The sequence below is a fragment of the Candoia aspera genome, chromosome 1 (assembly GCF_035149785.1).
Source record: "Candoia aspera isolate rCanAsp1 chromosome 1, rCanAsp1.hap2, whole genome shotgun sequence".
Lineage (NCBI taxonomy): Eukaryota > Metazoa > Chordata > Lepidosauria > Squamata > Boidae > Candoia > Candoia aspera.
This window is the reverse complement of record NC_086153.1, coordinates 274,552,799-274,566,486: the sequence shown is the minus strand read 5'-3', so window position 1 is coordinate 274,566,486 and position 13,688 is coordinate 274,552,799. Positions and strand designations below refer to the sequence as shown.

At 41.9% G+C, this 13,688-nt stretch overlaps 1 protein-coding gene across 1 annotated transcript in view; it reads right to left on the bottom strand.

The window, feature by feature from the left end:
• Nucleotides 1-13,001, bottom strand: part of TMEM229B (transmembrane protein 229B) — a 55,897-nt gene extending 42,896 nt beyond the window's left edge. Inside the window, exon 1 of the mRNA XM_063289803.1 lies at nucleotides 12,592-13,001. The gene's annotated coding sequence lies outside the window, so the exon portion shown is untranslated. The remainder of the gene's footprint in view (nucleotides 1-12,591) is intronic.
• Nucleotides 13,002-13,688: the final 687 nt, after the last annotated feature.

Here is a 13,688-nt window from a genome sequence, read left to right as displayed (position 1 = left end):
AATTATGAAAATACTGGTCTCTTTTGCCTTTTTTTTTTTTTTTTTACAATTTATAAGAAAATATTCCAAAAGGAGAGGCTCCACACAGGAAGAAAGAGAAAAAGAAGAGGCTCAGGAGAAAAGGGAAAGAAATATCTGGCCTTGTTTAAATCTGCACACACAAAACTTTGCAATCCCCAGTCCTTCATCACTGTCCTTCAGCCCCATCCCCACCCCATTACGTGGGTCTCCACACTGGACTACTCTGCAGGTTGTTATATACATTACAATCTCTTTCCCCCTCCTCTAGCATAATCATACTGGACTACTTTGCAGGGATAATGTAACTCTCAGTCTCTCAGCCACTGTACATATAATGGTTGGCAGGATAATTTTTGTGAAAAGTGTTGAAACCTCAAGATATTAAGCATTTTTTTTAAAGTTAGAGCTGAGTTGGAAACATCACCCAATTCCATTTCTACTTTTTTTTTTTTGATCAACAACTATAGCCCATTCACATCTATACCAAAGCTTAGATTTCTGAATGGAATTACAAATATTTCCCAGTAAAGAAGAAAAAGAGGAGGAAAAATGACTTCTTCCTCCAGGGATTGTGTATGTTATCATTACCAGTAGAGTTCATTCTGTGAAGCTGCTTACTGTGGTTTTTTAAATGTTTATCTGTGCACTCACACATATGGATGATGTTCTTTCAGACCACCTTGCTGGGGAGCCTTGCAGGGGAACCCCAGGAGGAATTTTAGTAGGAAGGATGCCCCTTCTTCAAGCTCTTAAGTGTAAATCCTGCCATCCCCTCGGTCCCTAAAACAGTGCAGTAGTCTTGAGAACCAGGAATGCCTACTAGTGTCTGCAGTTTGAATCCTAGAATCAGAACTGTAGAGTTGGAAGTAGACACTTCGACTCTTAAGTTCAATCCTCTGCTCAGTGCAAGAATTCAGATGAAAACATCGCAGAGAGCTGGCTACCTAGCCTCTTCTTGAACACATCCAGTGAAGAAAAACCTCTCACTATCATCTGGATAATGGGCTTCACTGTCAAACTGCTATTTCTGTTAGGAGGATTTCCTAACATTCAGTCAGAATCCCCAGTCCTGTAACTTGTGCAACTCCAGTTAGTAGCACCAGTTTCCTCTGAAGATTTAATCCACAGAAGTTATTATATGTACACTGTTCCAAAATCACTGAACAAGCAAAATGGGGCACTGGACCTCTTATGAACAAGAAGAAAAAAAAAGATCCACATCATCTCTATCAAATTTTAAAGCAGAAAATTTAATTCACTGGTGATCCAGTAGGAATCAAGGTCAGGATGCAGTTGCTTAGCAATTTAGCAGATTAACATTTTCCAACTGTTACCTACTCAGTAGAAGGCAATGGGTGATTTACTGGGACACTTCAGTTCTGTTCCAGGTTCTCCTACTGTTTTATTGTTTTATTCTGGAGCAGGGAACTGGCCTGCTATTTTATACCCACTCCAACTTAATGGGATTTACTGTACTTCTGAGATGGAATGTGTAGGACTACACTATTAGTTGATCTCATTTTATTAGCCAAGCTAAATGGGTGCGAAGTTTTAAATATGTTTTAAATCAATTCTTAATCAGCTGTGATTAGATTTTTTTTAAAAAATTAAGCATGTGTTTGTTGCTTTTCTATCTCATTCCACAAAGCAGTTTGCACAGAATTACAGGGCACAATAGTGTTGCATCAGTAAGAAAGGTAGTGCCTTGAGATAAAATGCATTTTCTATTAACTACCAATACAACTGTGTGCAGCAAAGTTTTTATTAAACAAACACTCATCTCACTTATCAGCTGAACCTCTTGTTTCTGGCTTCTTTAAAGGTTGCATTGCTCAAATCCCTTGAAGATTATATAATTATTAGCTAAATTTTTCTCTTCATTGCTATAGAAAGTTATATCAGACACTTGATTTTGGTCAAAGATGCTAGGTCAAAATGGAACAAGCAACAGAGAGGCTGAAGTTCAAGAACCCCTTCTTAACTCTTAACTAATGATCACCAGTTCTCAAGCCTTATGCTATATACAGAAGATAAATTGTGATACTAAAAGTGCCTAATAAATGAGGTCCTTTCCTCAAATCTGTTTTTTATACAGAACCTGGAGACAAAATTGCACATGGAGAGGATTTATTAGGAAGAGTTCCCAACTACGGCAGTAGATCAGTTAATTCACTGGTAGTAAAGCACATGATACTGTTCCTTTCTTCCCCACTGAATTTATTCTAAGAGCACTGTGTGAAGATGTCTTTCAAAAGAACTTTAATCTACAACTGTTACAAACAAGCACTCGGTGAGAAAAATAGTATACCATTTCCAAGTTAATTTCATTCCATATTGTGATTGCAGAGTTAGCAGAAGAGTGATCTATCAAAATGGTATACATAGTCTACCTTCTGTTAAGTCAGAGAGAGACAAAGACGGAAAGAGAGAAATGCAGATGTTGTATTATGTCATGCCCCCCCCCCCATGTACAAGGTTTTACATGACCTTCCAACATACCCTTGGAAGGAAATTTCTGTATTTTTATACTGTGTATATCCTGTGTAGTGTTTTCAGTTATATTGACCTTCAATACAATTGCCTCCTGGTAGTTAGAAAAGTGATAATAGCTGGAAAAGCTACAAAGTATAGTTAAAATGGCCTGACTTTGAAGGCAGGTGCTTTGATGAATAAATATAATACATCTCTGACAATTTTAGAAGCTGAACTAAAAAGACAGAACTATATTATGTAACACAAAGCCAATATAACATGAGGAGCATTTGACATCAAAGTTATCTGTTAAGAAGAACCAAATACATTTTACTACAAATAGAGCAGCTAGATTTAAAAATTGCACTAATTTGTTTTTGGCTTATCATGATGGTTTAGCATGATGTATGTATCATTATGTGTGAATCAGGCCCCTATGGTTTGTTCAACAAACCAAGTATTATATAGAGTGTGACCAGCCATATTTATCTGCAACATTTTGCTGCTAGATAGTCAAAGTTTGGCTATGTTTTATAAAACAAACTATTCTTTTTCTTCCTAGCATTTTTCCCACAGGCGCAGGGTCCACTTTTTTCAGATTAACCAAATGTTGATCTGTTGGCTGTGACAGGAATTAACTGACCTGCTTGTCGCCCAAGCCTGACATCATGGGCTGAGAGAGAATGACTGGCCCAAAGTCACCCAGCCGGCTTTCATGCCTAAAGCGGAACTAGAACTCCCAGTATCCTGGTTTCTGGCCTGGAGCCTTAACCACTAGACCAAACTGGCTCTAAAACAAACTATAATGTTAAAAGCTAATCCAATGTGGCAAAGCTTATACAAAAAGTATTCCAATAAGGAATGAAATGTCACCTCTGTATTAAATCACAATAATATGTTGCATGTGAGTCTGCCTTTGAAGATTTACTAGACAGTCACTTCAGTCAGTCTCTTCAGTCAGTTTAGAATCTAGCTGCCAGTTTACTGGCAGAGGTTATATCTCAACAGTTCTGCAAAAACAGCTGCCTATCAGAAGTCAGTTCCAAATACAGGTAGTCCTCAGCTTACATCCATTCGTTCAGCGACCGTCAAAATTATGGCAGTGCTGAAAAAATGGATATACAACCAATCCTTGATCATCTGGCCATCACAGCACCCCCATGGTCACATGATCGCTATCTGGGTGCTTGGGTACCTGGCTCGTGATTACAACGTTGCAGGGAGCCATGGTCACGTGATCACCATTTGCAACCCTCCCTGCTGGCTTCCCACAAGCAAAGTCAATGGGGGCAGGGAAGGTCGCAAATCACTCTGGTAAGTCCCTCAGACTTTCCTGCACTCACACCATGCCACTCCCTCCACCCCATGGCCTTCCTGTGCTCATGCCACAGTAGGCCCCTCCCCCAGCCTCCCCCAATTCACCATGGCCTGCACCAGGCCTCCTCCAGCCTCCCCCACCCCCCTGCAGCACCCCCATGCTACTTACCTGGGACTCCCACTGCTTCCTGCTTAATGACCCGCGCATCTTAAGAGTTATGACAGCAACTGGGACTGCTGGGATTGTTGCTAAGCAGTGTGATCACATGATGTCATGCTTTACAACTGCATTGCTTAGTGATGGCAATGCTGGTCCCAACTGCCGTCGTAACCCGAGGACTACCTGTACTTGCCCTTGCCTTTAATGTCTTCCATCCCTTAATTTTGGGATACCTCAAGGAACACTTCCTTCCCGTTATTTTGGCCTATACCTTAAGATCACTGGACTCCCTTTTCTGGATAGTTCCACCCTCTGAAGTCACAACTTTTGTGCTTATGGTGGCACCACTCAGTGAAGGGGGGTCCATTTGTATTTTCCACAGTAGGCAAGGAATTCCACCACCACCCCAGCTCACTCTTCTTACAATATAAGCTTAACTTATAAATTCTGCGTTTTAACCATGATATTGCACTTACTTTTTGTTTTTCTGTTGTATTGAATTGATGGTTCATGATCAAGAATGTAAAGATTGTCTTCCTCCATATATACTGTTAAAATTCAGTATTTGTGCCTCTGTTTGTGCTTCTGGCAAATACTGGATAGTCTTCTCAAGTTGTGGCACCAACCTAATTGAGCTTTCTCTCCAAGGAAGCACTATAGGACCCAGGACTTTTATTCTTGAGAGACGTGTGATCACATTGCTCTTTAGGATCATAATAGATTTGTTTATGCTTTTCTTCCATCTCCATTGTCTTCTTTTTTTTCCTGAGTTCCTGCTGAAACTGTTATTTGATTGCAGTCACAGTGTCATTTATTTTAGTACTGTTTATTTGGATTTTGTTTTTACTTTTGCATTTCATTATTACTTTTATGTAAGTTGCTTTCCTCTATGTTTTTTTTCTTAAGCTGAGTATGACTTTCAGCGGTAGTTGTAATGGTACATTTATAATGTCTCAAAGGGAACTTTATAGACTTTTTCTTCCATTTCAAGAGTGACTCTAAGAATTCCTCAGCAGACTGTTCCTTCCTTTTTAATCAACACAGGAAGTAACAGGTTAGAACAGGCAAAGTCAGATATGGGCCCACAGATAATAAGCTACATGTCAAGAACTACACACTTCCCACACTACAATATGCCATTTGATAGGAGGAAAGATACGGGTTTTCTATTGGGCTAATAAAATATAATCTGCTCATCATACTGATGCATCAACTGTGCATCCTATAGTTCATTCTCAATGAGATTCCCTGCTGAGTTTGATCTGACATATCACAGTTTTTCTAGACAGCCCCTTTCTCTGCATAACAGATTACTATTTTGTTACTGCAAAGCAACATAACTACAGTAGGATGAAATTTAATGGCTAAAAGTAATGGGATGAAATTTAAGAGAGACCAAAAGGAATGTAGGAAACAAACACCTTCAAAAATAACAGTCAAATGGATAAATATAGGATGGGCGATACGTAACTTGGTTATAGTGCTCTGTTCTCTCTCAGTCCAAAGTACTGGACACCAAGTAACAGATTTAAGTTACAAGAAAGCAGACTTTGAATGTTACAAAATGCTTTCTGAAAGGAAGACCAGTGGACCAATGGAAGTAGTTACTTACGAGAGGTGGTAGGCTTCATTTCAGTGTATGTGTTGAAGCAGAGGATAGACAGCTACCTGTCTAGAAGGCTTCATTCTGGATTCCTGCTCTGAGTGAAGGTAGAAAGGGGGCATGAATTTGGTGGCCTAAATTGCTCTTTCCAGCTCCATAATAGGAAACACTCTTTCCATGTTTACCTATGAAACAAAGCTGATGTGACAAAAGTCATTTGTTTAAAAAGTAGGCCAATCTTTTATTCTGAGATTTCTCCAGGAGCTTATTCTTATAATCTGTCCTAATTAATGCTGGGCAGAGCTGGAAGTGGGGAGGGATAGGTAATCATGTTTCCTGTTATTACTAGATCAAGCCAGCCAGATTTGGTCACAAATAAAAAACTTTCTCTCTCCAAAACATTATTCTAATTATTTTCAGAATTGGCATTAATGTTAGAAAATCACTGGGATCCAAGCTTGTATTAGCATATAGTTTTTCTAGTAACTACTATTCTGTCAGGCTAGGAGCTTATCTACTTCACTAAGGTAAGAAGCAGAATGAACAATGAACTTTCCATTTACAGAATTGTGTCAGCCCTATAAAGTAGACCAGTCTAAGAAACCAATACCATACAGGTCTAGAACTACTTTTATTGTAAAGCTATAGCAACAGAATCCTGCAAGTCTGCATGTGCTTCCCCTCTCCCTCATTCTATCTTCATGCAAATTAGGGAGGGGCCAGTCTGAGAAGTTTGCTCAAATTAGTTTCTTGGAATGAGTTCAAGCCACCAAGGTCTGATTGTTGCCTTGGTAGCAGCTCTTCTTCCTGTCTGTAATGATTGCCTATCCCAATATACTCAGACTCACAAGCAGGTACTTAATGATATCTGATTTATTAGAAGAATAGTATGCAAATACAGAGAAAGCTGAGAATGAGCAAAAACGCGCCAAATACAAACTAAAAACCCTCGGCTCAAAACGTAATCCCGCCCCTCGCCCTGCCGTTGCAAACTCCCCCCCTCCAGGTGCTGGTAACTGTTTCCACTGATGTCCTGGGAAAATAACCTTGAACACATGAGATAACCCAAACACATTCCAAACCAGCAGCCAACAGATAACAACTCCACAAGATGGAATCCTCCTCCCTTCCCAGATGAAACACGTAGCAGTGAAATGACATGCAAAACGTTACGATGTACCAGCAACATTGGAACGGCGAACATGACAGTCCTTCAAGGGCATTCCCTATGCCTTTTACAAGTTGTGAGGAGCTACCATTTTCCTTGACCTTGAAAGCTAAGTGAATCCTGACACCAGTCTATTGACTTGCAAAGAATGGCTTACATCTATAACCACCACCTCAAGATTAAGGGTCTTTCCATACTGCTCAGTTAAAGGCTGTCCACTCATTCTTGAATTTGTGGAAGACTGTATTTGCATGCAATTTTCTATCTAGTTTCTATTGCATTTGCTCCACCTATGTGTGCTTTCCTGATTATGCATGTGCAGTGCCTGATACGCAATTGGTTGAGCCCTCTGGCTTTGTCATCTTCCCTCATCAGCATGTCAACAGCTGATGGCAAAGATATCTACTGTATCAGGATGAAGCAGGTTTAAACTACTTCCTGCTCCTCTTCCACTCCTCCTATACCCCCTTGTGGTATAACCCAAGTTGAATAACGTTATGGGGGAAGAGATTGAATCACAAAGGGAGCTGAGTTACCAACAGTATTTTATTTAGGATTCATTTCCCTTTCCTTTAGATAAGTAACAATGTCAGCTTCCAGATTCTACTGTGATGTGTTCAGGAGGAAAAGGGGGGAGGAGAGGAGAGAGAGATTAGTCCTATCATTCAGTGCTGTATCATTTCAGCTTGTTCAGTTCAGCCTTGTTCTAGGACATGGATAAAAGCACTTAGAGTACTGGTAGCTGAGCAGTTTTGTGTTATTGCTCAGTTCTGATAAACCACTGCCATACCCAACTCTTAGGCGGCAGACCGGATGACTGGGGACCAGAAGGGAGTGCCTTCATCAGCCTGAAATGGGCAAAAAGCACTGCTCTAATCCCACCAACTACTGGTCAGCTGACCATCTCGGACATAAAGCATAATAGGTTTTACATCATCACAGCTGTCACTGGATGCTGTCAGCTTAAACAGGCAACAGTATTTATCACACCAGGCAGCTAAGGATGACTTAAGTTTGTCTCACTCATGGACTGAGAACAAAGCCTTGGGGACACAAAGAAAAAAAGATGTTGCCAGGCACATTTATAATGTGGTTGCATGTAGGTGGGGAAAGGCCCTGATTCTATACTGCTGGTAGACATAACATCTGGTCTAACTTTAGGACTTCCTTGTTTTGCCCATCCCCTTTTTTTGTAACACATTGTCTGATGAAGAATATTCAGCTCAACTCAAAAACTTGTACACTTGTACACTCTTATTTATTTTATTTTATTATTGTTTTGTTTTGTATTGTATTGTATTGTACACTCTTATACTGTTATTTGGATTGGTCCTAATAGACATTGTACAATTGTGGTTACTAATAGGAGAAGATGGAGCAGTTGGGTTCACCTGTTATGCCCTATCCTTTTAACTAGCTTTCCCCAACCTAGTACCCTCCATGACAGAAGCTGCAGTCCAACACATTCTCAAAGGAGAAAAAAAATATTGAAAGACCAGTGGGAACAGGTTTTTTTGCCAAAAGTTTTCCAGAACCTGAAGTTGGCATCAATTACTTTACATTTCTTTATGAAAGCTCTTATGGATAAAATATCAGATTTAAGCTACAGATGTCAAATTTAAAAAGCCCTGTTCAGTACTGAAAATTCCCGGTGACTGGGGTCCAAAGTCACAATTCAAATTCATAATTCAAAGCTAAACAGATAAACTTACTGTAGTAATGGGCAGCCTGGTTTGTTACCAACAAATATAATCAGATTAAAGTTGGGGTGTATGTAAAATATGATCAAGAAAGGAAGAAGTTGCACCATGTCCCAGTTTCTAAGACAGTGTTTCTCAACCTTGGAAGCTTGAAGATTTGTGGACTTCAACTACCAGAATTCAGTGGAGTTGAACACATCTTCAAGTGTTCAACACATCTTCAAGCTGCCACGGCTGAGAAACACTGCTCTAAGACCTAGAAGATTAAAAGCTGCACCTATCAGGTGAGATATAAACATAAATGCTTCTCATACACTAGTTGGAACAACTATATTGTTTTCCAGATACACTATTCCTGGCAATGGAATAAGAATTTATTCTCTCTTACACTGTATTTTATTCATCCAATTCCTTGTTTGGATTTGAATGAGCAGCTTAGCAGCAATGGGGGAGAAAGTTTGCATTTGGCTAGAAATCAAAACTGCTGATATGCCAACCCTAAAACAAAAAGTTAATTCTCTTCTAAATATCACTCCAGCAAGTTTGTATACTATGAAACTAGTTTGAAAGCTGTTTCCTTTCACAAAGGATAATTGTTTCCACATTGTAGGACTTGCTTTGTGATCACAGATATTTTGTCCTTTTGTATATGTTTGTTTTAATATGTATTTATCCACTGATTTTTAGCAATATTTCCAAGAAGGTTTACAATTTTTATTACTTTGGTCTTCCATCCAGTTTTTGTCAATAAAGGACAACAACAAAAATCCCTGATAGGCATTTTTTACTCTAAAAAACATTTACTGTGTGTCTATAAGCAGACTCCGAAGTTCTGCAATTCAGCAATTAGAAAACCCTCCTACTTCTGGGTTTACATCATGTGTCCTTCGACTAGGAAGTGAGTTGTACTAACAATATGACATTTCAGAGTGTAAACAGTAAAAAGCTCAAACCATGTTATTTTTCACGTCCTATGGTTCTAGCCCAACATTTTAGAGCTAGTCATAGAAATTAATTTAGGTGCTCTCCAGCCAAAACTAAGAATACCTTTAATACCTTCTACTAAAAAGGCTTAAATATGGCTGGATCAATACCTACATTTATTTCATATACTGCTCAGTTACTGGAGTCTAATGATTTTCCCCCAAAATTCCACTGTCTCAAAAAAATACATTTTAAACAACTAATTCTGCCTGTTCTTTATGTCATACATAGTAACCAGTCCTGTGATTATTTAAAATGTGGGGAAAGCAAGAACTATACCATAGATTCTATGGGATTAACCCAGTAATTGTATCACTTTCTTCTTTTTCAGTGCAGGAAAATATTACCTTGTTGCATGTAAAGTTCTAAAGTTAAGGATTTTTTTCTAGATTTTAAGCAACATAGATCTCCAGTAGTTTTTCCAATGGAGTACAGTATACCACAGTATAAGATCAAAATCACTCTAACCTAGCTGACTAAATACAATCAGGGTTCTGTTTAGAATCATGGTGGAAAAAAACTAATAATGAGAAAAGAACAGAATCAGACAATATGGTAATAAATACTTAATCCAGCATTCCAAGAACTTCATATTACATTTTTAAAGTACTTTTCTGCACCTTCTGGCTACAACAAATAGTCTTCAATATGTGTGGCCTATGCCTATTTAAATCTCAGAAGTTTAGTGATAGGGCTTAAAATAATTTCCTAAGGTTGGGTGTTCAGGTGTAAACGTTCCATAACTCTCTCCATGACAAACAGGAGCAGAATCAGTTATGCCTCAAATAAGGAAATATGTAGGCCTAATTAATAGTTTATTCTATTTGCATAATTCAGATTTCTCTGAAGAAAATGAACATTATCTTGCTGTAGTAATTTGCTATATTTATTTGAAGTTTTCAACTTTACTTAGAAAACTTATTCTTAGAATTGGACATTTATCAGGTTAAAAATTCACAAAAATGCAACAGTTTCATAGGGTTAGCAAGGTTACTTCAACTGGAAAGACATTCAGCCTGTTGCCCAAGGTTCCATTTATTCCCCAGTGCTGGAGATTATCATCATTACTTTAAAACTCTGCCTGTTTCAGTCAATACAGTCCAACTAGTTTCAGCACAAGATTCTTGGTCACAGCATCCCCATATATCTGTGGGATGCTGATACATGGTAAGTGATGTTTTCCCCTTTACAAATAATTAACCAGGAAAAGCAGGAAGAGTAACACTTCTCCATTCCACTCAAGTGTAGTGCCCAAAGGGCTTTTTGCAGCTAAAAATTTAAAAGGAATACATACTTTTGTTTTATGGATCACAGCAAATGTGGAAAAACTTCCTGACTTTCAGTAGGGAATGAAAGTAATACTGCTAATGAGAAAAAGAACACAGTTTACAGGGGCTGGGTCACATATTATTTAATGATTTCCACAGTGATCAGCACAGGCATATTTTAACTTCTTCCCCCAAACACAATACCCTTCAATGCAATGATCTAATTGATTACATAAATAAATAGTTACAATTATGTGTAAGATGTTGGGTCAAGCCTAACATCTTACACATTGCAATCTACCCATACCAGCTGCACTTGATTTATATGCCCGCACCCCCGAGGTAAGCACTTCTACCCACTGGACGTATAGGAAGCTCTATCTAGACCACCCTTCTTATAACTGGCACCTGAGGTGTGTGAGACTACCATTCACCTCATCCCTGGGCAGCATACCAAAGCAGGCTGGTTGTGGAGTGGCAGGTGTAGTCCAGCACATTGGAGGGCTTCAGGTTGGAAGAGTCTTCCCTAAACACCCAAGTACTTATAGATGTTTCTACTACCAATCTAATAAAGCTTACTATCAGAGAATAACTAATCTAATAAAGCTTACTATAAGAAAGTAACTAAAGAACCATGACTGATTCCAGAGAAAGGACCCCATACTCTGCAACACCAAAATCCATTAAAATACTATCACACATTGGAGAGCACCAACTGAATTATGTGGGGACATAGATAGGAAACTGCCAAGGAACTCCTTAGCTGCCAAAGTGGGCAGAGTAGGTGGGAGACATATTCCATGTGAGCTGCGTGGTGTATGCAGAGGGAATAAAGCTTGTGGAAAGATTGTGAGTTTTAACAGAGAGTAATGCTTAGATCTGCCTCAAGACCCATCTCCTATCTTCTCTTCTATTACAAAATGGGAATAATTGTATGCCAGCCTGTCTCACAGGATTGACATGAAAACTAATTCACCAAATGCTTACTTTGCAAAGGAATTTTATAAAAATGCTTTTTAAAAATCATTGTAGGGCAAGAACAGTAGGATTAGAGGTAACAACCCTGAGAGCTGGAGGACACATCCTCCCAATTTGGGGCCCTCCGGAATCTGGGGCGGGGGGGGGCTGAAGTCGAATACATGACAGGGAAAATAGAGGAGCAGAGCACTTGCTGACAATCCGAGGAAGTCCGAGGTCTTAGCAATCAGACTACACCATCAGCAGCACTAGGTGACCATGCCGCCTGCGAACGAAGCGATTTGTATTCTGGGAGAGATCTGGAGGGCGCCGCGTTCGAGCAGAGCCTTTCAGAGAAGGGAGAGAGGCCAGAAATACCCGGGCGTGATGCAAAGCTCGCAAGTAGCTACCCCGCGTTCGAGCAGGAGGATTCCCCCACTTCCCCCGATACACACGGCCGAGCGTAGACGGCGCGCTGGGGCTTCGTAGCTCCCGCGGGGCAAAAAGGAGAGGCGCGCGCTAGGAAGCCTCGGGCGGAACTCATCTGAGCCCGCTTCAGCCGACCAAACAGGATGCAGCAGCTCAGCATCCTTCCCAGGCCGGCGGGGGCGTGGCGGATCGGAAGCGGAGAACGGAGGCAGGAAGATGGGAGGCTGGGAAGCGATTAAGGAGCAGGATCCGGCAGAAGGGCAGCCAAAGAAAAACGCCCGTTTGCCTTCCGTTTCCCCCAAGCACCTCCTTGCTCTCTTACGGTCTGAGCTCTCCTCCTCTCAGCCGACCGTCCCGCTCGGATCCCCACGGAATTCCCCATGGCTGGGAGCTGCACCGGGTCAAGGGGAAACCCCGGCCGCGCTGACCATGGTCGCCCTCGTCCTCCGCCTCCGAGCATCTACGACCCGCACCCGTTGCAGGAAGGAGGAGGCCTCTGCGGATGCACCTACCCGGCGGGTGACGCTGGGGAGCGGGACGGTGGGCAAGGAGAGCCCCGGCGCAGGTGCCTGCTCACCGCAGCGGCGCGGATGATATCCGCTCAGCAGCACTTCATCCGCCTTAGCTCCATGGACGGATCCGAGCGCCGGCAGCTGTTCCTTTTGTAGCCGCTCCGCCGCCGCGGCTGAAGATCAACTGTGCCAATGAAGAGGACCCATAGCGTGGATGCGGTTTCAATGCAAACTGCACATGCTCCCTCCTGACAGCCGGCCGCCTCCCCCGCCCACAGTCCTTCGATCGCTTAACCCCTTCGCGGCTGCGCCCTGAAGGTGCAAGCTGGGAAGCGAGACTGTGAGAGGACGCAAGGGAAGACCAGGCCGACTTCCTCAACTCGGTTCCGCTATCCGCGCGCTGCCGCAGACCTCATCCTCGACCTTTGCTTGCTTGGCTGCCTGCGTCGTGTGCTGAGCTGACGAGCCGTAGCAAGGGAAGAGTTACTCCGTTCAGGTCCTTGGTTGGCTGCGTTCCCTTCCTGGTTTGAATAATTTACCTCCTGGCAATTTGCACGCGGCCCGTTTATTTCCTTCGGCAGCCGGCCCAGGCCCCGCGTCCTCCGCGACTCCTTGAGCCGAAAGATGGGTCTGTGCTGTAGTCTGTGAGGAGGCTGCCGCGTCAAGTATTCTGCCCTCAAAGACACATGAGGGGCTAGACCCGAGGCGACCGCGGGAGATAATGTGGACGAGAAACAGACCCTCCTTTTCCATCTGACCTAACTTTGCAGCCGTAATAGATCTGATAGCTCATAACCTGCCTGTTATGGGGGTAGGAGATGGGTAAGCCCCTCTTAGATCCCTGAGCCACCAAGTGAAAGAGTTGCAAAGTCACTCAGTTTCTCCTTTAAGAAGGCATGTTAGGAGTATTGCTCCGGGGGGGCGGGGTCACCCAGTAACTTCCATGCAGGTAAAACTAAAGGCTAAATACAGGCCTGCTCAGCCAACAGGAGCCGTAAGGCCATCCAGGGTGGCATATTATCAGGGTAGCAGCAAAGAGGCTCAGCATCAGCCCTTGGGTTGATACAGATCAGCTGTACCCACCTAAGGGGATGATG